Source organism: Podarcis tiliguerta (assembly GCF_965153285.1).
Source record: "Podarcis tiliguerta genome assembly, chromosome: 2".
Taxonomy (NCBI): Eukaryota; Metazoa; Chordata; class Lepidosauria; order Squamata; family Lacertidae; genus Podarcis; species Podarcis tiliguerta.
The window spans coordinates 53,786,189-53,813,732 of record NC_139535.1 but is presented as its reverse complement, the minus strand read 5'-3'; the positions used below and the strand labels follow the sequence as shown (position 1 = coordinate 53,813,732).

The window sequence follows — 27,544 nt, the reverse complement described above, 5'->3', positions numbered from 1 at the left end:
CCATGATCTGTCTTCATGCCACCTTCAAAATTCTGGCAGCAGGTTACCATGGCTTGCAGACAAAAAGTGTTGCAACAGCAGATCTGTGCAATGTGCCAGGGTGTGGGAAATGCCTTTGCATGTGGGGCAGCTGCCCCATGGAGGGCTTTCCAAGATGACTTCCTATTGTAGCCGTGTAAAACAGCCCTACCTCTCATATTTTACTTATTATCCAGATACCTCCCTTCTCCCCCTCCCCACCTCTCTCTGTGTGAATGTGTGTGTGGGTAAAGGTAATGTTATGTGCCAAAGGCTCATAGACTTGGAAGTCTGCCATCACTTTTAGCAAGGAACAAAGGAATCTGATAACAGAACATCTCCAAGGGAGAGGCTAAGGCTATTAAATCCATTCCGTAAAGAACTTACATTGGGATCCCTCACAATTGAGGTAGTTCTTTCAGAAAACATTGATGCTATGAAAGAAGTCCCTGCAAGATAACCATCTCTTGGTATGCTAGGGTGAGAAACATAGCTGCAAGCTTGAGAATGTACGTGTAAATTTACTGCTGAAACCATTTGGGATTTTAGTTCTGCATAAATCGTTCTCCCCCTCCTCTTCCTAATCCCCCTCCTTCCAAGATTGCTTCCATACTGCCACTACCCTTTCTGGTAGTGGTTTAGAGATAAAAGGTCCTTTGATTTAAAGGGACCAGAACTGAGGTGAAACTTAGCCTGTTGACACTGAATCAACAAATACTCCCCTCCAAACTAGCAGTATTTTGTGGGAGTTATGCACAATTAAAATCGATTAAAGCACTCTGGTGCAACAAACCCACTTTTAAAAATTAAGAATTGACTTTTCACTGTAAGGAAAGTGATGGGGAAACACACCTGAAAATGTGGGATAACATAATTGATTGATGGGAAGTTGTATAACCTCCACATAAACAAATGGGACGAATGCTCAATAAACAGCGGGCATTGTATAACCTTCAGGAGAGCTTTGGGTAAACAAATATGGGTGAATGGGTAATAAATGGGTTTTGAGATGTGCCCAGAGACTGTGAATTTATGGGGGAGCCTGATGATGACCCTTTCAGCTAAGAAGCATCCCTACTGGAGGGAGGTTGGGTCTGGGTGTTCACTGGCAATCCCATGGAAAGGACATGAGATGCACGTGTGTATGTGGGGTGGTGGTAACAATGGCAGCCTAAGAGCCCACAGTGAGTCGCGGCATCAGGTTGCTGATGCTCAGGTGAGCTCAAGCAGGGCTCTCTGCCTGCCAGAGCTGGCCCTCATTACAGAAGTGTTTTCAGCAAAATCAGCTGGCACAGCACAGCTAGTTCTTTCCTAATGAGCTCCCATCCTTACATACCCCAAGGCAGTTGGGTAAGTGTCAGGCTCTCCCTCTTCAGGCTCTTGTGTTTGGCTTCTTGAGAAGCTGTTTTCCTGGATGTCAGAGACAGTGACTTTGAGCGACTGTTCATTAGCAAGGGCAGCCTTGATCCCTTTGGAAAAGAGATACCTTATCTGTGGTGTTGTCAGTCCCTAACTGTTCCCAAAAACAGAGGCCTAAAAGCCTATTCTTACTAACACTACTAAAAGCATATGGTGCTGCTATTATGTCTCGGGGGGGGGGGGGGCAGGGGACTAGCAGTCATCCATAACATGAGCTCAGAGGTCAGAACAGGCAAATTGTAGTTTGCTAAGGGTGCTGACAGTTGTTCGGTGGCTCCTACGTATCTCACAAAGCTACAGTTTCCAGAGTAGTTTAACAATCAATCCCTCTTTCCAGGGAACTCTGGGAACTGTAACTCTCTGGGCAAAATAGGGTTCTCCAAACAACTCTCATCACTCTTTAACAAACAACAGTTCCCAGGATTCTTTGGGAGAAACCATGGCCATTGAAGGTGGCATGATACTGCTTTAAATGTATAGTACAGATGAGGCCCGAGTTAAAATTCCCAGCAACCCTTAACAAACTACAGTGCTCTCTTTGAGGGAAAGAATGTGCTTTGGAGGTGGCGTGTGTACACAGCTTTAGAGTGGCTGTATGGTGCCTGTGATCAATGGGCATCCCCTCATTTCCTCAACCTGGGTTCACATTCTGGATCTCTTGAGGTTTCATTCTTGATCCGGTAAAGTGTCACTGTGAGCAAGGAAACCTCAAAGTAATATTATACCAGCACTAAATCCCTAATGACACATGCCAACAAGAGTGGTCAGCCCCGCTTATAATAATTCGCCCTCCCCGCAGGGGCAGAGGAAGGGGGCGGTGGGGGCGGTTCACCCCGGGTGTCATCACTGAGGGGGGTGACATTCGGCGTGCCGCCCACCCGCGACTCCCAAGCCTACCCTGAGTCATCGGGGGGAAGGGGTGGAGCTGTGCTGCCTTGCCAGCGGCCTTCCCCCCTTCCCCCTTTGTTTTGACAACTTGGGGGAGGTTTGGGAGTCGCAGGCAGGTGGCACGCCGAATGTCACCCCCCTCAGTGATGACACCCAGGGTGGACCGCCCCCACCACCCCCTTCCTCCACTCCTGGGCAGCTTCTGGGGGCAGGGAGCCCCCCCCCCCAAGCTGTCAAAAGGAAGAGGGAAGGGAGGAAGGCTGCTGGCAAAATGGCGTGGCTCCCCCCCCCCCCGCCGCCCAGGAAGCAGCCCGCCATGGGCGGCTCACTCCACATACCCCATGGGTGATTTGCTCTGCCCCCATGGGCGCCTCGCCCCCTGGGACACTCGCCCCATCCCCTTGGCCCCACCACCAGGTGCACAGCATGTGCTCTACTCCAGGTGCTGGAAATTCTCCCCAGCTGAAATTCCTGCTAAAAGCTTTACAACACAGTCCTATGTATATTTTCTCAGAACTATGTGCAGCAGGGCTAACTCTCAGGTTGGTGTGCACAAGACTGCATTGCAGATTCAACCTGTTAAGGTGTGTCACCCTAATATATTATGCTTACAAATTTGTGAATTAGCATAAGTGAAATGGCCAAGATAGTTGTCCTTCTCACATTAAACTGTTAACAACTCTAGATGGACAAGTTGCCAGTAGAAAAACTGGGGTGTCCACAGCCACTTCTGGAGTAATGTTGGCTAACTCTAGAATGGCAGTACATACACATAAAGTCTGTTTTTCGGGCTCTGTAGCGTTCGGATTTCTGGGCAATGAAAGGCAGGTACTGAATGTGGTTTTAATTGACGGGGGGAATGATGTGCATTTTAAGTCGATTTCCTCAAGACTCTGAAGATCCTGTTTAGATTAAAAGCAAAAGAAACTGATCCAATATGTGGCTACAAGGTAGGATGATGCTAGCATGCACTTCTTCCAGGGCTGTTTGAGCAGAACAGGGCAACGCCGACTATATTTCAGTTTCTCTGCATTCTTTCCAGACTCTGCCACAACTGAGCTTAAACACTGCATAGCAGTTTCTCCTTTTCCTTAAGGCTCCTTTGCTCTGGCCCCCAGACACTGCCTATTTCATCCTGGAGAAAGCTGAAGCCTGCCAATGCAGGGAAATGAGTCTGAGAATACACTTGGATGTTTCATTGTGGGGCTTGTGTGGACTATGCACGGGGAAGGGCTGAATAGGCTCATGCCACAGAGGAAAGAAAGAGGCGCTTGGCTGTGTGCCATCTGCCTCTGGGGACAGGGTGGAGCATGGTAGGCAGGCAAGGAAAACCCCTGCTCAGGAATTGATCAGGTGGACAAAAATAGAAACTGGCACGATCTGTAGTAGGGTGGGGTGATCGGGTTCTTTTCAGGTTGTAAGTTTCTCTATGCAATGCACTGAAGATTCTGCTTTCCACAAACCTTTCTATTGTAGAACAGACGTTTCAGCTTACCTGCAGTCTCTTTTGCAACCTTGACATCCACATTGCAGAGAGTGATCACCAATTTCTTCACCCCGTTCTCAAGGCAGCCATCTCCTTCTCATTGACTCAGTCCCCCTTCTTAATGCTGGCTCATGCTTGTGTTCTTTACTGGGGTCACACAACAAGGACATGTCTGGATGAGAAGTTTAAAGCAGGCTCCAATCTCCTGGGTGGTCATGGTTTTCAAATAAGCAGGGGCATATTGGTGTGTAATGTGTAGTTTGGTCCACATCCTAACTGAGTCTCACAGTTCATGGTGGGAAGCTCGTGCAAGTACGCCAAACTCATTTACCGTCGGGGGTGTGTGGCTGCACCCTAAGGCCTTATCTTATCTTATCAGGGTTTTATCAAGGACTTACCAGGTAAAGAACTTTATCACAAAGCTTTTAGCTTATCAGGATCTCCCTGACCAATTGCAAAAAAACCCCCACAGGTTCCTAGGAAACTTTCCTTACACTTAAGACTAGTGGTCCATGCTTTGTACATAAGAATTTCCTAGCTAGGAATCGGAAATCTGCCCATTTTAGTTTTCTTGGGTTCATTTTTCCTCTATCTTAAATTAAATTCTCCCCATTTTGAAGCCATTTGCATTTTTCATTTTAAAAAATTCATACACATTTTAGTGCCGATTTCTCCTAACAAACACATTTTAATATGCAGTTTTTACTAATGTACACATTATGGCAAGCAATTTCCTCTATCATAATGCATACTGTATGCTATTTTTACTAATATCTTTATTCCAATTACCATTTTCCTCTAATATATGTATTTTTGTGAACATTGGCTCGTTGGAAAACTGCCTCACAAAATTCTGGTCCGTGTGAATTTTGAAGGCTCTCTGTGCTTCAGTTCACACATTGTTTCGTAAAGTGCAGATTTGCTAGATTTGGCTTTGACTTTCTCCTCCATCCCTATTCTTACGCCAGGATATTAGCATGGGACCCTCTGCAAGTGTATGATCTGCATCTAAGCTATGGTCTCCCCCTACACTGTGATTTTGACTAAGGCATAGGAAGAAATGTTCTTGTTTTCAGCCATGTTGGGTGCCCTACCAGCTCCTGTTTACATTTAATGAGGTTTTTAGCAAGCATTTTTGCTGCACAGAAACTTTTTCAGCATTATAAAAATGGAATGAAGGAGACCTGTTTCTGGGACTTGAACGGTTGCTTCTCCCTGGGGGTTGCCCGGGGCATCTTGGGTTTAGACCTATGCCTGTGTTACAGCTAATAGCTTCTGGCGTGCCACTGACACCCTCTGTCTGTGCTATGATATTTCAGGTGTCAGCAGTCGGCTCTCTCAGAAATCTGGACCTAGCTATGGATGAAGAGCTTTTGGAAACTTGAGCTCCTTGGGAAGTTTGCCTGCTTCGATTTGTCTTTGTTGTTCCTGAAGAAAAGAACAAGCAGCGTATGATATGAGGTCGCTTTCAAGCCATGCCTCATAGCTTGCATCACCCAGCCTTGCGGGGGAAAGGATAGATTTTAATTGAATCTTGATGAAAATAAATGTGGGTTTCGTTTACGAGGATGGCAGGGGGGCAAACTCTTTTTCTTTCCCTTTTTTACTAAACCCAAAACATCTGGAAGAAGCCTGAAGAACCTTCAACTCTTCTGATTTATTCCATCAATCCAGCATCTGTCAGGGTCTTTCCAGATGACAAAAAAAGTATTTTGTTTTTAAAGGCTCTGTGCTGCCACAGACCCTGATGTAGCAACATCTTGTCTTCATGCATTGGGTGGCGGCAGTCCCACTGTAGTGGGTAGTAGACGGCTGCACTAAAAAGATTGTGGGGGTACCCTATTGCAGCTGAAAAGAAATTCAGCACTGAGTACTTGCCCAGCCTCTTCGTTGGTTTCTGCTACTGCAAACTGCAATTCCCACCCGGGTAATATAATAATGTGCACCGTAGCATCCTACATAGGCCAAAGTTTCCATGTGAGAAACAAAACTATCCTGGCCATTTTACTAATGCTAATTCACAAATTCGTAAGCAAACAAATTTAAATTAGCATGTTTTAATTGGTAGATGCAATTTCTCACGGGTAGATGCTTTCTAATTGGTAGATACTTCCTCACTGAGAAAGCTCAAAATTACAACCAAGACAACTTCAAGGTGAGTGCTTTCATTGCTGCATGGAAGGGATTTGTGTCACTTACATCCTGTGATGTCACAGACATCATGCCAGAGGTGCCCCTGATGCTCACATAAGCATATTCCATACACCATGGTTAAAAGTACCATAGGGAGGAAGCCCTGTTTTGCTTGAGGGCTAGGAAAGTGATTTACCACAATACCTGCACCAGCTGTTCATTTACTAATCAGCAAAAATGATTATCTAGATAGGCCATCAAACTCAGAGACACTTTGGGGTTATGTCACCCCATAGGCACAATATCTTCATTCATATCTTGTTTTTCCTTCAAGGGTCTCAAAGTGATGTTTTAGCCCCACAACAAACCTATGCAGGGGGCTAACATTCTTTGGGGAAAGCCATGACTGTTATAGTGGTATAAATGTGCCTTAAATATATAGTGTGAATGTGACCTTGGGTCCTCAGTGAGCTTCAGAACTGACTTGAAATGTGAGCCTGGCTTTCCCCTATCCACGGACACACCTGTGAGTATTAGTAGAGATGGTTCTAAGCAGATCAGTGAGTGGCACCCTGAAACATTATGATGCATAGTTGATAAACAACACATTAAATGAGGCTAGTATCAGGGAGGCGACAGAGGAGATCTTGATGTGAATGAAGCAAATTTCATCAAAAGGGTGGCTATTTCCTCATAACTTTGGTGTTGTGACTGAGCAATGTTCAGGGTTAATGTGTCAGGGTTAGAAGTTTATAAAATTGTATTTATTAATTATTTAAACAACCACTGTAAATATATTAAAACGTTATCAGGCTTGATATAACATTTATGAAAGAATATAATTGAAAATTAAGATAAACAAGAGGGAAAATAAATAGTTTGGAGAAATGTAATTAGATGCCAGAAATTGGGGGGGGGGGTGGATTGGAAACCAGGGGCAGGGTGGGGGAGAGTTCATATTGTATTTGTGGACAAGTATTGAATTTACAAACGGGACGCGGGTGGCGCTGTGGGTTAAAGCCTCAGTGCCTAGGGCTTGCCGATCGAAAGGTCGGCGGTTCGAATCCCCGCGGCGGGGTGCACTCCCGCTGTTCGGTCCCAGCGCCTGCCAACCTAGCAGTTCGAAAGCACTCCCAGGTGCAAGTAGATAAATAGGGACCGCTTACTAGCGGGAAGGTAAACGGCGTTTCCGTGTGCGGCTCTGGCTCGCCAGAGCAGCGATGTCATGCTGGCCACGTGACCCGGAAGTGTCTTCGGACAGCGTTGGCCCTTGGCCTCTTTGAGTGAGATGGGCGCACAACCCTAGAGTCTGTCAAGACTGGCCCGTACGGGCAGGGGTACCTTTACCTTTACCTATTGAATTTATAAAATAAGGTGATTATAAAATTTGAAAACTTGAAAATAAAGTATTAAAAAAGAAGTTTATAAAATTATGCAGGGCACAGAGAAAGTGGATGGAGATGAGTCCCATCCCCCACGCATGACACTTGAACTCGTGGACATCCAATGAAGCTGAATGCTGGAAGAACTGATCAAAGAAACTATTTCTTCAAGCAGTACGTAGCTAGACAATGAAACTCGCTCCCACGGTCGCATCCAACCTGAATGGCTTTCAAAGAGGATTGGACAAATTCGTGGAAGACAAGGCTATCAAGGGTTACTAGCAATGATGGCTATGTTCTGGCTCCATGGTTGGAGGCAGTAATGCTTCTGAATATCAGTTGCTGGAAACTGCAGGATGGGAGAGGGCTCTTGTGCTCAGGTCTGGCTTGCAGGCTTCCCGTTGGCTACTGCTTACCATCTACCACCGAAAAGGACAAGATCCACTCAGCAAGGTCAACAGTAGATAGTAGGTGGTAGGGTAACAGCTCAAGGGACCAGCTCCATATTAGATGGTCTAAACTGAATGATAATGTTGCTGGACTACAACTCCCATCAATCCTGACCATTGGATATGCTGGCTGGGACAAAGGGAGTATTGGTGGAGTCCAGCAATACCTGGAGAGCTCCCCAACCTGCATTAAACCATTGGTGTGGGGGGGGAGTGTTATCAGAGTCTCAGAGAGCTGCAATCCAGTGTTTTCTACTGCAGTGTTTTATAACTGCTCGTCTTGCTAGTGGTAGGGTGAGATTTCTTCTTGAACGAGAATTCCCCCAGCTTTAAGCCAGATGTGAGTGTCCTCTAAGGGAGGATGGCTTTTCAGCAAAGAGAATGATTCATCATCATCATCATCAGATGAAGTCACCTCAGGACAAACCAGTTTTATGAATCTTCCGTGACTGTTCGTTTTCTGCTTTTATAGCATGTGGTATAATAAATGGTAAATCTGTGGCTTAGACCTCTAAGCATTTCCTGTAACAGCAGATGCATAATAAATAGGGGATGAAATGCATTAGGGAAAGAAGGTATATACATTAAATAATTGGGTTTTTTAAGGAAAAAACCTGCCCATGACAAACATAAGAACACAGTAAGAGCCCTTCTGAATCGGACTAAAGACACATCTTTTCCACCATCCTATTGACCGTCCTATTCCCAGTAGTGGCCAGCAGGGCAGCACGGGGTGGTTATCATGAAGGGGCAAGCAAGCTTAGCAGGGTGTTGGTGCAGGGGTAGCAGCATCAACTAGGCCCCACTGCTGTGCCATTGCTGTGCTGAGCTCCCCACTGCCTTGACCCTCTCCCTCTTGAGACTCGGCAGCAATGTGCAGTGTTGCAAAGCCAGTGAGCCACTTTGCCCTGTGCATGCCGCCCCACCAGCCCTTCCTGCATATATTCCTGGGAATTTCAATAGTCTTGTGCTCAGTTAGGTATTATTGAGCATGTAGATTGTTATGTCCACTTATCTTTTCTTTTAGGAAGGTTATTGCTTGGTTTAGATGATCTAATATGACACTGACTCCTGAGCTGTTACCCTGCTATCTGCCATTGAAAACAGCAAGGTCCACTCAGCAAGGTCAAAAGCTTTCTCCAGCTCCACAGCAAGTCCACAATTGACAGTATGACTTTATAATTATACTTCTAGTTCCCAATGCAGGAGCTTTGCATTGTTGGTGATGGGCTTCAAGGATTTTAAAATATAAGAAAGCTGCCTAGCATGTTCCTTAAATATGGATTTTGGCAGATGAGAAACAACATACCAGCTGTTTTATACATTCTATAAAAAGACAGGGAGGGTTGCCGATATGTAATCTGTAAAAGAGACTATAGGATATTCAACTTGAATTTTAAATCTCCTTGTTCTGCCATGACCCCACAAAAGTGTCCCTTTCTTTTTGATTTCTAACTTGGAGGGTTGCATGTATTTATTCATTCGGGATTGCAGCCCATCATAGCATACACTGGCATTTTAGGACTGTGGAAGGTCAGGATGCTAAATCATATGGGAATCTGCATGAGCAGAGAAGACTCCTCACTGACTCCTTGAACCAGGACAGCTGTAAATAGCTCTCTCTCTCTCTCTCTCTCTCTCTCTCTCATGCTGCATTTCTTGATTGGCCCTTCCTTGGGTTCAAGTTTGGCCAACCTGCCAGATAGCATTCCTGTTCCAATGTTTTAACTGAATGTTGTGTCACTCTCCAATAATGCATTGTTTTAACTGTCATTATCCCTGCAATGGAGGCTGTTCCTCTTTTACTTATAGACACAGCTATATTTTATCACTTTACCCTGCTTCACCTCTTGATCTCTGCAATCTGAGAACAGTATAGAATCTCAATAAAACATTTGTTAGCACCTGCAAGGCGGCGGCTATCAAGCAGTAGAGTTCCATAAAGCCACAGGTACGTGACTGTGCTGTCCTACAGGTGGGGCTTTGTGTATGTACCTGCAGGCTGCAGTTTTTTAAGCAAAGAGGCATGTAAAACACAATTGCATAATCCCCGAGTGCTTTAGGCATAGGCTTTACCCTTACATTTCTTGAAAAGAAAACAGCTAAGCAAAATACACAATTAGCCTTGACTACAGACCTATTTATTATATAAAAAGGGAGGGAAGCAAACGTACACAGAACTTTGACTCCCTGCCTCCCAACCTAAATGAAAAGATTTCATTAAACAGCTGCAAGTATGAGCTAAGATTTTGGAAACTACCTCACAGACAAAGACTGTTGATTGAGTTTCTCCTGGTTAATTTACAATTTGGTCATGCTCTGATGAATATTGCAGGGTTAGGCTTTTCTGACTGTACACTACTGTAAGCCTGAATACAAACGAAGAGATCTTGTATGTGGAAGCTGAATGTAGATAAAAACTGCTTGATGAAAAGGGGGGGATTAGCTATTGGATCCTACCCAGTGTGGCTGGATGAGAAAATGGTTGGGTTTCATAATGTAGTCATTTCTACTGAGCTGCTGAGGCAGTTTGGTACCATATACAAAGAAAGAAGCGGTCTAGCCTCTGTTGCCTTCAATGTGTCATTGCTTTGAATCAGTTGTGAGGCATCTTTGGCCCTTCAGATGTTGCTGAACTGCAACTCCATCATGCTTGCTGGGGCTGATAGGGTTTGTAGTTCAGCAACATTCAGAGGACCAAAGGTCTCTAGCACCTGCTATAGACTTAGCTGAGCTCTATCTCGCTCCCAGAGAGAGAAAGAGGCCAGAGGCAGATGATGGTGATATTCTACCTTCACTCAGCATGAATACAAGTTGCTTGAAAACGCTGGAGCAGCGAGTACTGTTGTGTTCAGGTCCAGCTTGTGTGTTTCCTTTAGACATCTGGTTGGCCACTGCGGGCTGATCTACACTTACCTTTCCACCCATGGTACAGGTCTGTGCTTTCCCAGTTCATGTCCAAGTGCTTTTTTTTTTTTTTTTGCCTCACTGCTTTCCCCAGGAAAATTCACTCTTTAATGCTGAATCGAAGCAAACAGCAATTCAGGTTTTCTGTGGATTGCCATTTGCTCAGATTCAGTGGTAAAGAGTGGGTTTTCTTGGGGAAAGCACTGGGGCGAGGGGAGCCCCAAGTGTCAAATCTGGACCTGGAAAACCTGGACCTGTGCCTGGAAATGCAGAGCAAAGGTAAGTGTAGGTGGCTCTTGTGTGAGAACAGGATGCTGGACTCTAACATGGCTTCTTTCCCAGTAGTGATGTGTGGAACTAAGAGCTGCACCATAAAGAAGGCTGATGGCCAAAGAATTGATGCTTTTGAATTATGGTGCTGGAGGAGACTCTTGAGAGTCCCATGGACTGCAAGAAGATCAAACCTATCCATTCTGAAGGAAATCAGCCCTGAGTGCTCACTGGAAGGACAGATCCTGAAGCTGAGGCTCCAATACTTTGGCCACATCATGAGAAGAGAGGACTCCCTGGAAAAGACCCTGATGTTGGGAAAGATGGAGGGCACAAGGATAAGGGGATGACAGAGGATGGGATGGTTGGATAGTGTTCTCAAAGCTACCAACATGAGTTTGACCAAACTGTGGGAGGCAGTGGAAGACAGGAGTGCCTGGCGTGCTCTGGTTCATGGGGTCACGAAGAGTCGGACACGACTAAATGACTAAACAACAGCAACAACAACATGGCTTTTCCTAGGTTCTAAAACTCTCAGGCCTCTAAAGGCAGCAGGAGAGCACTATCACACTGTTAAATCTTAGCAAGTCTCAGCCTGGCCAATGCCTGGACAGGGAAACACTTTAAAATGGCTTTTAAAAAATTGTAGCAGCTGCATTGAATTTGGAGGGGGGCTGGGTTAAGGTGCCTAGATGTGTGATGATATAATGAAACTGTAGTTTCTGGGGCTGCAGGGACAGATGGGATAGAAGGGCAACATATTTGGGCTTGTGTCCTTGGATGCAGATAATTTACCCACAGGTCTGACACTGGGTGGCTATGCATCCTTTGCAGAAAACAGTCTCCTAGGGCTTTTTGGTCTAAGTCCAGCTTAAAAACAAAGTGCCCTTATGAGGGGATCGCAGGTCTTGAAACTGTTCCTCACCAATTACTCCCTGGATGAGAAACTAAGCAGGCACACAGCCCACGGTGCCACAATATTCCGCACTACGGGAAAATGTGATTCTATTTAAATGATGTTCATTACTTCTGCATTGGCATCTACACATACTGTATGCATTAGCACATGCACAATTTATGCAAATCTTACTCCTCTTTTGTATTCCTTTTGGTGGCCCACCTAGATTAAGGCCAGACACAGATTTGTCATCTCCGTGAGAACTGGGCCAATACAATCACACATGTAAACAAACAAAGCCCAGAGAAAAACAGTGCACACATTTGCACAGACTGAGGCATCTTGGAAAGTTTTTCTCTTAACTAAAGGATTTAACCAAAAGCCTGCTTTCTGACAGATCAAATCCATCTAGTCCTGTACATACCAGATCACATACATCATTCAGTGGCAGAAAAAGCATTTATTCAAATATATAGCCCGCTGCATTCCAAAGGTTTGAGGTGGATGATATTATTTTCTGTATAAACTCACTAGGTCCTGGTGGATGCAGCCTTCTCTCCATGGGCTTAACCCTGCTCCAAATGTTACTGAAATATACTTCAGCTGAGTGGCTCTGGGAGAGACAAGCCAGATATGCAGATATAATGTTTAAAAGAAAACACAAGTGAGCAAGCTGCAGTTGTCGAAAGCCTGTTTCTTAGCCTGCCATGTCATGTTAAGAATAGCCATCAGTGCTGCTTAAGAAGACTTCTATAATGCCTTTGGTGAAGTAGCTCCTAAACCAAAACCAGCAGAACAAGCTTGGAGAAACTCAAAAAGAAAGGCAGGGGATGACGACAACAAAACACAAAGAAACGTGTCTTGATTAAAGACTTCTGAATATTAAAGGAAAATATAAGAATGCTCTCCAATTGAAACCACTCACAGAACACTGCATTAATGCAAACCTGAACACAGCTTCCCGTGACACATGGCGCGATGGAAAACAAAGAGATAAAGGGCTACAGAAGTGCTATAAAACAATACCATATTCTCTAAAATTAATATGCATTTGAAAACACATTTTTAAAATAAAATAAAACAAACCATTTCCCAATCTTTATAACAATGGAGGGTGGAAGGAGTCTGATTACCAGCTACAATTTTATACCTACTTAAGAGTATAAGAGGATTCCTGCTGGATAGGACAAAAGGCCAAACTAGTCCAGCATCCTGTTCTCACACAGTGGCCAACCAGATGTCTAAGGGAAGCTTCCTAGCAGGGCACGAACGCTTCCCAGAAACTGGTATTCAGAGGCATGGAAGTAGCAGCACATAACTGTTAAGTTGTGGGTGAACATATCAGACGACACAGCGATTCTTCAAACAGCTCTTGTTTATTCACAGGCCAGAACAGAACTGGGCTGAAGGGTTCAGCCAACCTGCTTATATAGAGCTCAACTACAAGGCAACAGTAACAACTTTCTGTAACTATCCAATCACTGAACATCACTTTCAGTTCCTTATTTGCATATGTGGACCTGAGTGAAAACTATCTACAGTATCCCCCTGCTGGCCCAGGATGAGAACTTTAGTACATAACACCAACCATCATGGTTGATAACCACCTTATCCTCCTTGGAATTTGTCTAACCCCCTTTTTAAAATCACCCAAGTCGCTGGGAGCAAATTTCACTCTGCGGCAAGCACAGGCTGGGGCTGTTTGGCATGGCAGGAGTAATCTCAGCCAAGCATCTTCATGGGATAAAACAGGCTGCAACTTTGTTTACAGCAGGTAAGCAGCGTTGGTATGGCAGAAGGCACAGGATCTGACCTTAGTTCCAACAGTCCCTTCTCTGGGAATCCCTGCTCAGCCAACCTGTTGGCATGTGACTGAATCTTACCCCCAAGCAGCAACAGTTCGGAACTGGCTTTCGGTGATTAAAGGATAAAGAGGCCTACTTGAGCTTAGGTGCTGCTTCCTGGTCCCTCTATGACCATGTAAACCAGTCCACCTTTCAGCCATGTGCTTGCCAGTGACGGAGAGGGAAACTCTGTGCAAAAGCATATCCTTGTCAAAATCACTTCATTACGACACACTTTCCAAATAAACAGACCTGAATAGGTAGGGGGAGGGGGCCACACATGAAGCTTTGGCAAGAAGTCATCTCTTGCACAGCCTAAAACAAGATTTTGGACCATCTCTCCCCTTTACTAGAGGAAGAAGAACTCAATATCTAAAAAGCACAATATAGTTTCTGGAAGGCAAATTGCTTTGTTTCTTGGAACATGAAACCACCCACACATTTTACACTACAGATGCTCATTAACAAACATGCAGAAAACAAGGGGGAAATATTTTCCTGCTTCAATGGCTTCAGGAAAAAACCTCAAAAATCTGACTCCAGCTAGAATCCTGGGTTAAGGCATGAATTGCTACAAAAAAAAGAAATGGGGGGGGGGGAGAGATAATTTCATGGCATTTTTGATCAAGAAAGAGTGAAACTGGAACGTAGTCTCATCCCAGCTCCTTTGATCCAAAAACCTCAGCGTTTCATTCATTATTTTGAAAGTGACCAGGAGTGTAGCTAAATGACACTGTAATTTAGGGCAATTTTTTGCTGGTGACAACATCACATTTTCATCTGCAGAACACCCTCCCCCATCACCTGATTATTATTATTTTAGTAACCTTCTTGAAGATTGGGGTGGACAACCCAATTTAAGGTTTGATTCACACTGTTGATTTCCTTTCCAATTCATCCTGTAGGTGTGCCATATGGATTAAATTTAAGGTTAATGCAAACTCGACTGTACAGTGGTACCCCGGGTTACATACGCTTCAGGTTACATACGCTTCAGGTTACAGACTCCGCTAACCCAGAAATAGTACATCGGGTTAAGAACTTTGCTTCAGGATGAGAACAGAAATCGGACTCCAGCAGCGCGGCGGCAGCGGGAGGCCCCATTAGCTAAAATAGTGCTTCAGGTTAAGAACAGTTTCAGGTTAAGAACAGACCTCCGGAACGAATTAAGTACTTAACCCGAGGTACCACTGTATGCACATAGTTAATACTATATTTATTAACATAAAGAATATGAAAATATTTAAACTGAAAACACATACTCCATGCTATCCTTTAATGAATTAATTAAATAATCCTTTGGATGAAACATGGTGGTAGGAAACTTAGGGTGTGAGCCTATAACTGCTTAGGTACAGGTAAAGGTACCCCTGCCGGTACGGGCCAGTCTTGACAGACTCTAGGGTTGTGCGCTCATCTCACTCTAGAGGCCAGGAGCCGGAGCCGTCCGCAGACACTTCCGGGTTACGTGGCCACCGTGACGAAGGTGCTCTGGCGAGCCAGCGCAGCACACGGAACGCCATTTACCTTCCCACTGGTAAGCGGTCCCTATTTATCTACTTGCACCCGGGGGTGCTTTCGAACTGCTAGGTGGGCAGGCGCTGGGACCGAACGACGGGAGCGCACCCCGCCGAGGGGATTCGAACCGCCAACCATGCGATCAGCAAGTCCTAGGCGCTGAGGTTTTACCCACAGCGCCACCCGCGTCCCCATAACTGCTTACATGGGAGTAAATCCCAGTGAACTCAACAAGACTTACTTCTGAGTAGATATACATAGGATTGTGCTGTTCAGAGTTTCCTCAATATGTGAATGTCTTCATCCAAATACTGAACAAAAGCACTGATCATGATTCATTTGCAATCCCTTTAAAAAAAGCAATTTTGAAATTATATAGGAAAATGTGGATGCCATTATGGCAATGGATGTTCTGTGAAGGCTTTGAAGAAAAGTGATGGCCCATATTTGCTGGGGAAGATTGTCAAGGATTTCTCTGGTTATGGAAATTGTTCAAATATATTCAAGCTGCGGAAGATGACTCACAGCGCAAACCTAATCATGTCTACTCAGAAGTAAGTCCCACTGAATCCAATGGGGCTTTGTGCCAGGTAAATGGGGTTAGGGTTGCAGCCTCAGAGTCAAAAACATGCAGAGACACGAATAGTACATATGTGTGTGCTTCTTCCTATGAACAAACTGTGCTGCCAAACAGCAGTTCTTAAGAAAGTGACTACAACTTTTGGTATGTTACCAGTTTTATGATGATCATATTGTTTCTGTTAAGAAATTTATACTCTTCACACGTTATATGATAGCATTTTATTTTTTAAAAAAGTATAATATATATATATATTTATTTACTACATTTATATCCCACCTTTCCTCCTCATTGCTCAAGGTGGCATACATGGCATTCTCTCCCATTTTTATATTTAGTTAAGCTAAGACTCCTTGTGTGAGATTTCAGTGTCCACACAGTGAGCCAGTAGCCATCTCCATGACTGTGGCTCCCTCCGCCAGCAGCCATTTTGGAAACGGCTGCAAGAACAAAGCCACATAAACCATGTTCGTGCCACCTTAACATTCAGTCGCTTCACCTCAAAAAGGATGTTGTAGAGCTGGAAAATGTTATTTTTAAAAGGGCAGCTAAAATGATCGTGGGATGAGAACAATTCGTTTGTGAGGAAAGGTCATACTGATTGGGACTTCTTGGTTTAGAAAAAGAAGATTGAGTGGGGAGATGATAGGGTTATTAAAATTATAAATGGGGTGGAGGAAGTGGACAGAGAGGTTTCCTTCATCTCTCATAATACTAGAAGTCAGGTCCTACTTGTGGATTTTCTCTAGCCCTCTGGCTGAGCACTGTGGGAACAGAGTGCTGGACTAGGTGAGCCTTTGGTCTAACCAAGGGACTTTTCTGTACATTATAACGTATCGTTCATTATTTTCTCTGGGCAACATATTTAGCAAGCTTTGTACACTGTACTTTCTTGAGCATGCACACACAGTTCCTCCTCTCATTATAACGGTGCCTCTCTATTTTTGCATATTTTGGAATCAGTCTTAGTGATGTGTGTTTGTGTTTTTTAATGCCCACATTACATTAAAAAAGGTCGCTTTTGAACAACTTTACTGGAGTATGCAAAATTTGAAAAGGGGGCAGAGAACAAAGAGAAGAAATGTGAAAAAGATGTCTCGGTTACACCCTGTAAAATTGATAAATATGTTCAAAATGAGCAAAAAACAAAAGTTGAAAAGAGGTTTTGAGTGAGCGGGAATCAGTGAATAGATGGGCATACGTGCAATCAGATCAAAACATTTTTAAGGGGAACTGGTGAAAACAAGGACGGAAGTACGGTGTGAAATACTGCAGCAAGAAAAATTGCTAATGCAAAGGGACAGTGTGGTAAAGTTGGCGCCTCTTTTATGAGGCACTAGGATGCTTCCAGTTCAGAAGGCTTGTGAATATAATTTGCATCGAAGAGGCGTGCATGACACCTGCAATTCACAAAGGGACCATGACAGTCCCTATGCTGATGGCTGCCAGTTCAAACACACTAGCACGATCATCATGGCTGTCACTTTGACAGCGACACAATGCCAGTGACAGCAGCACCAAACTCTCATCCTTGGATGGGACTCTTTGAAGTACTTCCTGGTTTACTTCTCCTTTGGGAAGGAGTGGAATAACCAATGAAGTTGCCCGTTGTCTGGTAGTTCGTAGCATGCAAGCAATCAGAAACCAGTAGCATACAGAAGCAAGTGCAAGAGTATACAAAAAAGAAATGCAAAAGCTTTTCAGTACTATAAATATAATAGAATTACATCTTTGGCAGCAATAATGATAATGATGATGATGATGATGATGATGATGATAATGGTGCCTGAAGAGTTTCAACCTGTTCCTGGATGTTCTGGCCACATTTTTGCAAAGCAATTTCCTCTGATACAACACATTTTTGTAAGTTGTTTTCACAAGTATCTATTTCACTCCAGCACATGCCCTCTTGCACACATATCGCAGCTGCAGAATTGTACTGCAAAATTCAGAGAAGCTCAAATTTTGAAAGACTGTTGTGTTCCGGTTGACATCTTGTTTTGGGCAAGTGTGGAGTAAGTATTTTTTAATATTTGTTTTTTATTCAGGTGATTTCAATTAAAAGAAATAAAGTGATCCAGGAAAAAAGAAAGAAAATTGAGAGGGAGAAAAACAACAATAACGAAGATACATATAAAAGCGAAAATATACAAAAAAGCAATATACAATATTCCCATACATTCTTGTATACATTGTTATCGTATTTATCCATACGGAGTCTGCACCTGGAAGCTGTCCATTCATAAATTATGAGTGGTGTCATATCGTCAGTCCATTGATTGAAGGCTATCGTACCTTTATTTTTCAAGTTCCTCAAAACCAATCTCTTGGCCACCATTAGGGCATAGAAAACCCATTTCCGTTGTCCTGTTGATAATTTTCGTATTGCAGGTATGTAGTTCAAGAAAATATTCTCCCCTGAAAGATTTAACTTTTTCTGTGCAGTCATAGTTACATAGTCCAGCACTTTCTCCCCAAACTTGTTAAGTATAGAACACTGTACAAACATATGTTTCAGGGAGCAGGTATGTGCACCTTTGAAGGCAAGCAGAGTCACATTTCTCCCCCACCCGTAGAATCAAGTCAATGAGATCAGATGCCCCAGCCTCAGCTTCCCCCATGTCAGGGGACTGGGCAGAGGAAGAGGAGTGGTGGGGATCACCTCCCCAGGAGTCTTCCAGAGAGCAGGAAGGGGCAGATAGTATAGATCTACAGGACTGGTTCAACACAGGGCACACCCCAGAGGAAGAAGAAGATGGAAGAAGTTGGGAGATGAGGAGCCAGGTAGCACTGAGCAGACAGAGCCTGAGCAGCAGCTGACTGCCGCTGAAGAGTCTCCCAGAACATGTTCCCTCCCCACAAACCAGGTGTTCACTGAGAATAGCAGACCAGAGGCCTCAAAAGCAGGTGGCCCTTAACAGCAACTATAGGAGAAGGGAGGAGTTTGATGAATAGGGAAGTACAGTGGTACCTCAGGTTAAGAACTTAATTCGTTCTGGAGGTCCGTTCTTAACCTGAAACTGTTCTTAACCTGAGGTACCACTTTAGCTAATGGGCCTCCCGCTGCCGCCATGCCGTCAGTGCGTCATTTCTGTTCTCATCCTGAAGCAAAGTTCTTAACCTGAGGTACTATTTCTGGGTTGGTGGAGTCTGTAACCTGAAGTGTCTGTAACCTGAAGTGTCTGTAACCTGAGGTACCACTGTACGGAGAAGAGGCGCGTGAATCTTTACTCGGAGCAACGTTATATACTGAAAGGTGCTTGGTTGCCTTGCCTTGGCATCTGTAATAATAATACAAAGGACTAGAAAGCCTGTGTTTTCTCTTGTTTCTCTGCTTGCCTGGGCAATCAGCCACCAACAGCACCCTGACACCGTAAATGGTTGCTGCCTCTTTGGCATCACTGGCCAGGCATCAGCTTCTTGCAATGCTTCCAAAGGCAAGAGTGGGGCAGCCGGAAACACTCGTCCCTTGATGTTACTTACAGCCAACTGCTCCGAATTCTGCTGCCTGTCATGGGCCAAGCCTATCAGGGCTCACTGACAGAAGAGGGCAGCCACCACCATAGGCCGCTTTTGCTCAGGGCCCCCTCAAACTTGGAACCAGCCTTGTCTATTCCTGACCTCCATCAGCCTTGTAAACAGAGGGGAACCAGAGAATCTCTGAACACAAAGAGGTGACCATATGCATGAATCAAATCATTCCCAATGTATTCTCCATGCTGATATGCTCTTCTTCCTGAAGGGCTACAGCAGCCCAGACCTCCCAGTGTAAAAATGAATGAATGAATGAATAAACCACAGCGTCTGCATTCCATATTCCAGAGAACACATTTTAATAGGCAGCTTCCTAGCAACAGAGGACTTTAATAAAGAGCCACCCTCTCCTGCCCCGCCATTGGTGCCTTTGTGCGGAACTTTCAGGCCTTCAAAATAATTAATACATTGACCTGATGGCGTGGCCTCAGATTGTTGTCAATGGCCAGTCTTTGCCATGGCGAAGGAGAGAGACACATTCAGGGATGGAAATTGCAAAGGTCATTTTGAGTAACAGCAGGTAATGGGGTGACTAATAGGTGGTTTGGTTAAAAGAAAAACTAGCGTTGAGAAATTATTAACCTCTGATAGGAAAAATGTATTTGGGAAAGTTCCCAGCCCAAATTGTGACTGTAGAAATTTCAAGCTGCCACCTTCCCACCCCACCCCCTGTCTTGCTTACTGTATGTGCCTTTTTGTTGTTGTTTAGTTGTTCAGTCGTGTCCCACTCTTCGTGACCCCATGGACCAGAGCACGCCAGGCACTCCTGTCTTCCACTGCCTCCTGCAGTTTGGTCAGACTCATGTTTGTAGCTTCAAGAACACTGTCTAACCATCTCGTCCTCTGTCGTCCCCTTCTCCTTGTGCCCTCCATCTTTCCCAGCATCAGGGTCTTTTCCAGGGAGTCTTCTCTTCTCATGAGGTGGCCAAAGTATTGGAGCCTCAGCTTCAGGATCTGTCCTTCCAGTGAGCACTCATCATCCTAAATTTCAGCAACTGGACAAGAGAAGCTTATTTTCTTATCTTTCTAAGTCAAGAGCAAGAGGATACGTCATCATATCCTCATAGTTTTGGTTTATTCTCCTGTTTGTGTTGAGAAGATTGTTTAGGCTGATCTAACCCACAAGGCTAGATTTCCCACCATACCCCAGAAAGAGTAAGGAAGAAAAAGAAGGGCAAGGACTTTGCAGCAAAGACATAACACAATACCCTAGAATGTCTGTGTAAGTTTCAGATCTTGACGAACATGTCCTCTTTGCCAGGTAGAAGTTATAAAACAAATTGGTGACAGGACTAAAGAACCACAAAGATAATGCAGTTAGTTGCTCATGCAAGTTTTAAATTTTAGGGCTTTCATAACACTTCTGTCTGAATCTGATGATGATGTCTCTGAGAAACCGTCAAGCACCTTTTCCGTACTGTCAGATTCTGTCGTAAAATAATTAATCCTACCTGGTCCATTTTCCCCATAACTGCTGAAACTGCAGACACATCCTCTGAGTGACTGACTACTTGGGCACTATGTTTTGACAGACTAGCCATTTATTCCTAGCCCCAGAATGTCTACTTTCTATTCTGCAGCCGAGTATGTGTTTCTTGAAAGCTTCCAATTTGCTTTCATTTGTACAACAACGATACAAATTTGCCTCATGTCTATTCTAGATCTCACATCTATCCCAAGAGACTCTCCGCTCCACTGGGAACGATTGAAATCCTATTGCAGTAATTATGTGCCAGCTATAGAAAATACCAACCAGAAGAGAAGAAGGTTCTGTTTCTAATTGCCTTGGCTCTGGAGGACAGTAAATTTTAAAGTATCTTCATTGAGTCAGTATTACATGACACAACTCCATATGATTTTTCTCTCTGGGATTGAGATGACCATTTTAATCTACTATGTAGTGCCAGAACATCTTAAGTTGTCATTTTTGCTCTCATTTGCCTTACAAACCCGTAGACCAATAGCGGCACGGCACAAATTGAGTGTGACTTGTGAATTTGTTCATTTCACCTAATATTAAGTAGTTATGAAGACAATGGGGGGGATCTATGAAACAGATCTGATGACCAAGAGACTGACTGTCAGGCAAATAGCAGACATTGCCCAAAGAGCAGAAATAACTCTCCTCTGAGCTAAATTGTTTGGTATCAGACCACCTCCCTCTGAGTCAGTAGAAGATCGCGCAGTACAGCAGGGGCAGACAACATGGTGTCCTCCAGATGCTGATCAATTCCCACCAGCCAGCATGGCCAATGATCAGGGATACTGGGAGTTGTAGTTCACCAACATCTGGAGGGCACCATGTGAATTACCATGTTAGTCACTGTGGACTGTTAGCCAGCAAGTCCCTTTTCTTTACAGACGTAGTAGATTTACCAACACGGCTGCAGATTTTTCAGGGTGTCCTGCAAAGACAATCATACGCCAAAAAAACCCCAATGCAAAAGTCAGTAACCCTATCATATTTATCAGTTTGTTTTATAAGTTGCATTCATTACTTTACTGTTTACTGTCCAATATAAGTAGCAACGTGGTGGTGCATATCAATACAGAACTCAAACTAAACAAAACTGAACAGAAGCTTAATCTTTTTCCTCGTTGTAGTCCGTGTTATTTTCTTCATCTGTATGGAGATTTCATCTTCTGCTTCATCATCTTCATGAGGGTGTGCTGATATCTCATCATCTACAGATATTTTGGTACCAAGAAGTGGGAGACTTCATTCCCATCAAACCATATGAGTGTACATTTCTTGTTTTTTCAATATTGCATCCGTTAATTTTGTGGATTATTCAGCAGAGACTCCCTTTGTGTAGCTCCATTCCAGATTCCAAACACACACAAAAATCATCCACATTATTTTCTGCTGGATGACAGACTTACATGGTGGTGTAGTAGTTCCATCTGTTCCTTTGATCTTGTTCAGGGGCGATCCAGTTTTTGGTTTATACACATCCATGAACTTCAGCAAACGTGCTTTATTTAGAGTTTTCAAACTTTATACCCGCACATCTGGCAAACAAATACGCCAGTGTTCTATATGGTTGCTTTATTTACTAGTTCTGAATAGCCTTAGGATGAAAATGTCTTCTTGTTTCTTTCCAGAATCTTGTGAGTATGGTCCTTCCCAACAGTCACATCTGGAGAAGCAGTCAAGGTAAAAATTTGCACGGTGATGACCCCAAAATGGCATCAAGCTTTGTCACATGAGACTGCATCAGACCAGCTTCTAGCCAAGTAGTATTCACTTCATCTTGTAAGTGTGAAGCACTTCCCAGAAGAATGACTAGTATATCAGTGTCACTAGCGCTCCCGACATTGTTATTTGGTGAGGTACATGACGACGCAAGGAAGGTAGTGAATGAGTCAGCATTTTAACTTTCCATGAGCTCATATCAAGCGGCTACCTTATTCACTGCATTACCATTCACAGTATGAAAAACATTGCTTGCATTGTGCAGCCTAAGAATATGGATATCTCCATTAGACACTCATGCATTCATTAGAAATCTGTTTGAAGCTGTTGCTCCGCATCACTGCAGCAAAATGGGAAGGTTGTCTTAATTCAGCTCCAGGAATGCACAGCAACTTAAGACTAGCCTATTGTCTTGTTCAGGGTATGTCTTGTTTACTGATGAAGTAACTGCCCTGTTGAAAGCAATGGATCACCGCCATTCATCTTGCTAAGCTTTTTACAGTAATTTGTCTGGCAGCTCCCCAAAACACTGGGGAGAGCTCACCAACATTGATGTCAGCAAATGCACAGTCAAGGGCAGCTGGTTCCTGAGTCTCAATTCATTTATCAGGTGGCCTCAAGAGGACAACTGGCTTCTCATTTGAAATCATGGTTGCGACAGAACGCAAATGGCACTGCGTTTACAATATCTAGTGAAAAACATAATAATTGCTGCATCATTCCCACCTACCCTATTTTGGCATCAACAGCTTTCCCGTCATTTTGCCTTCTTCTGAAGTTCTTAATGTTGCTCCTTCATGAAATATAATATTGTTGGATGCCACCCCAATCTCTGAGCGGTTTGAGATTCCAGGGGTTCCAGGCACTTATCTAGGGTTCAGTTTTCTTTGGTATGAGGGACAGTGGAGGCTGTGGTGTATGGTTTATTTACACATATTTACAACCTGAGCCTATGAGGGAGGGGTTCACAGCATTAACACCCCAAGAGGGCCTTGCTTCTCCCTTAGCCACAGCCTTGGATTCAAGCAGAAATTAGGCATGGCTCTGTCTCTTAGTTGCCCAGCTCTCACACAGAACTGAATTCTGGCCTTTGTCTTTCTAACTAGCAGACCATTGAGGGAGGGGGACCCACGCATAGATGTTTTGTCCTACATCTCCTACCAGCCATTGGCCATACTTGCTGGGGCTGTTGGGAGTTGGACTTCAGCAACATCTGGAGGAGTAGATAGATTCCCCACCCCAGACTTTGCACAATCTGGTAAACGTAGGAAGTTGCCTTCTATTGAGTCAAACTCCTGGTCCATCTAGTTCAGCACTGTCTACACTGACTGGAAGTGGCTCTTCAGAGTTTCAGGCAGGGGGCATTCCAGTGTTCTCCAGATGTCATTGGACTCCAATTCCCATCAACTCCAGACTGCATAGCTAATGGTCAGGGATGATTTTTAAAAATATAAATATTTTATTCTATGACAGTATTTATTTGCCGCCCACACATATGAAATATCAAGGCAGTGCACAACATGGTGATTGGCACCCATCTCAGGAGACAATGGAGGAGTGTGCCTTTGAGGGTGAGGTCTATGGGGAGCTGGCTTCCGGTACCAGGCCCATTGGCAGACCAACTCTGTGCTACAAAGATGTCTGCAAATGTGGGGTGAAGGCTGGCAGCATCAGTCCTGCCATGTGGGGATCCCTTGCATACAACCACAGTGCCTGGAGATGGGCAGTCGAGTTGTGTTTCCATAGCAGTGGCCAGAAGAGAAATGACCTCTGGGAGGAGCGCAAGAGAGAAGAAACACCATGCTGCATCTGCAGCAGCACAACCAGACACCATCATCTGCCCCAGCTGCAACAAAACATGTCTCTCCCGCAGTAGATAAGGATACCATAAAACACAAAATGCCACAAAATGACTAAAACCATAAATATGGTGAGTGTGGAAGTCCAAAACATCTGGATCGTGACTGGTTGGCAAATGGTGAGAAAGGGAACTGGTTTGCTCTCACAGGGTGCGAGACATTCGTTGTATCTGAACAGGAATAAGAAGGCGATGGCCACAAGAACATAAGAAGAGGCTGCTGGATCAGGCCAATGGCCCATCTGGCCCAGCATCATATCCTCACTGAGGTCTAGCAGAAGCCTGTGGGAACCCAGCAAGCAGGACCTGAGCACAAGATCACTCTCTGCTTCTACGGTTCCTGGCAACTGGCATTCAGAAGCACGACTGCCTCTGACTGTGGAATGCATTTCATCTTGAGGATACTGTTACCCAAGGATATGGGGTCTCATTCTGCCTTTTGAGTGCTCTTGGCCATTGCAGCTGGGCAGGGGTGTCCCGTCCTCCCTTAATTCCTCCAATGCAAGAGTTCCAGAGCCCAACCTCTTGCACAACAACGCAGACGCTCCTGCTGGCTCTTCTCATTATTTGCTTTCAAAAAACAAGCCCCGACAGTTTCCCCCTCCCCTTCCCTCCCTGGAGCTGCCAGTCACCTGTCAAGGAGAGTTGGTTGCTGTGCGCCACTCTCTTGCTTTCTGGGAAAGGAATGCTTAATTCAGTCAGCCCCCAGGCAGGTTGCAGAAGGCAGTGAGCAAAGACCACGGGAGCATGTGTGTGGGCATGAACATATGTGTGTGTGATATGCATGTTGATGCAGAGTAAAGTAGTTCTTTATTTAGAAGTGTATGTGGCAAAATATCTATTTGATGCTCAGCTGTAAAGGGAAAAGTAAGGAGGAGGTCAGTAAAAGTCTTCCCCAGAGTAATGGGATGCATACATCTTAATGTAAGGGCGAACCGCAAAGCACTGTGGTGCTTTCTGTCATCCCAATCCTATGCATCCTTACAAGGTACCTTTTGAAAACTGAAAGAAAACAAATGAGATCACCTTTATGCCTTTGTCTTCTCAAGAACCCTTCTGCACCACTGCTCTGGTTCAAAATGGAACAACTTCAGGGCTAAGTGTGTAACATAAAGAAGTAAAAACCCAATCACAGCAGAGCAGAAACTCTGTTACATAAAGAAGCTGTGAAAGGGGCAGAGCAGCAGACGTCTAGGGCAGGGTTAAAACTAAAAAGAGTGCCAGGGAGATCAAACAGTGTTTGGCTTGGCAGTGACGTCACCGGGGCAAGATGGCATTTAGATCTACTGCTTCTCCCTCCCCAGAAAGAAGAATAGCCTAGTTTGCTCTAAAATGAAGCCTTGCTCAAACTTTCAATAGCCCCTGGCATGCTGAAGAATCAGAGGATCACAAAATAGTACTCTGGGTAACTGCTTTTTGCCTCCATCTCAGATCATTGGAGAATCGCAAGCCTGAAGTTAGCAGTGGAGGTCTGGTGGAACTGAATGGGAGGAGAAAATTCTGCACACCAAAGGACCCTCCACAGGAACGGCTGCTGAGGCCTCCGAGCAAAAATGGAACCTAGTTCAAACAGTTGCTCCAGTGGAAGTTCAGCTCACATGGGAGTGGAGCAAATTTATACCTTTCCTTCCTCTGGAAGCTAGAATAGCATATCCGTTTGCTTAATACATTATATCCAGGGTCTTCAAAATTGTACTGTTTTGATGTTTGTCACCCTAGGTTCCTCTGGGAGCGATGGGTGGATATTGAATGAATAATCCACAACCATCTGAGGTAGGTTAGGCTCAAGGTCTCACTAAGTTAGTTTCATAGCAGAGTGGGGATTTGAACCTTAGTCTCTCCCTTAAATGGGGGAAAGGAGAACTGTGTGAATGGGGCAGTCATCCTCCTGGCTGGCTGTATGGCATCCCTAATCCCCATGCCTATTACTTTTAATAAGTAGTGACAGGGTTGCCAGCCTGCTTCTCCTACACGAGGCCGAAGACTCCATGGAGTAGCCTGCACTGCTTGAGGCCTCAGTTATCTCATCTCTAAAATGCACACAAACCCCTCAGATATTATTTCCCTTTATCCTGAGATACAGTAGTAGATATTTGTGTTTGTAATTCCAGACAAAGGATGTGAATCCAAGGCAGCATCCTCATTGTTGATGCTCTGCCATTTAATATCATTGACTGTATTTATTGTTTCAGCTGCTCTGTTAATTTATTGTTCTGTTGATGTGTTTTAAATTGAATTTTATGGTACCCCTTCCTGAGGTCATTATGATGAATGTTGAGTTATAAGTATGTTAATAAATAAACAAACATTACTTCTAGGTGGAGTGGAGTAATAATAATAATAAACCCACACTTTTATCAGAGCAGTGCAAAAGGCACTTTGTTTTAAAGTGCAAAAAAAAATTTGTTGCATGGCCATGTACTCAGTATGTTACATTATAACAGCATATAGAGCAGCTGTAAATGTGCTGTATTGCAAAACGAGCCTTTGATTAATGAATGGCCTTTGTTTGCTAGAGCCTGTTCCAAGCCACTGGAATTTGTGTCACACCTCATCAGCCTGGGTGGGAGCTGAGTCTTGGATCTGGCTGGAGAGAATTCTTATATATATATATAGTTTGGAGCTGGTTGGAGGAGGTCGCTAAGAGGCTTCTGGTTGGCAAAAGTATGGAAGTGTGAGCAGCAAAGTGAACTCTGGTATCCTCTCAAAAACTTCAGCCCAAAACAATACTTTTGGCTGGTCTGGGTTAACACCGCCAAAGCAATGGATTTTGTATATCCCCTCAAGGTTTGTGACACAAAACTAGCACAAATATTTGGCCGATGTTTGAAAGGATGTGGCAACATTGGTTTTTGGGGTGTTAACTAGGAACCCGGATTGATATGTGAGGGACACACTCGTAGGAGGTGGCACAAAACTGAAGGGTTGTGGCACAAAAATGGCTAAGGTTTTGAGAGTATCCCAGACATTAGGCCTTGAAATTTACACTCCTCAAAAGCATGTTCTATGATATTCGGGTGCTGGATTTATCTGGCTTAATGCTTGCTTTCTATTGCTAAATATGTAAATACACAAACAAACACATGTTTCAATAATAAAAAGCCACGCACACTCACAAAACTCCTGAACTTTCTCCTCACAAAGAAACTGACTCTAAAAATCTT

At 44.2% G+C, this 27,544-nt stretch overlaps 1 long non-coding RNA gene across 1 annotated transcript; it reads left to right on the top strand.

Moving 5' to 3' along the window:
• The first annotated feature begins 1,240 nt into the window (after positions 1 to 1,240).
• On the top strand, positions 1,241 to 5,370 carry LOC310668831. Its single transcript, XR_014506854.1, has 3 exons — positions 1,241 to 1,368; positions 2,840 to 2,909; positions 5,131 to 5,370. It is a non-coding gene; the product is annotated as an uncharacterized lncRNA (long non-coding RNA).
• Positions 5,371 to 27,544: the final 22,174 nt, after the last annotated feature.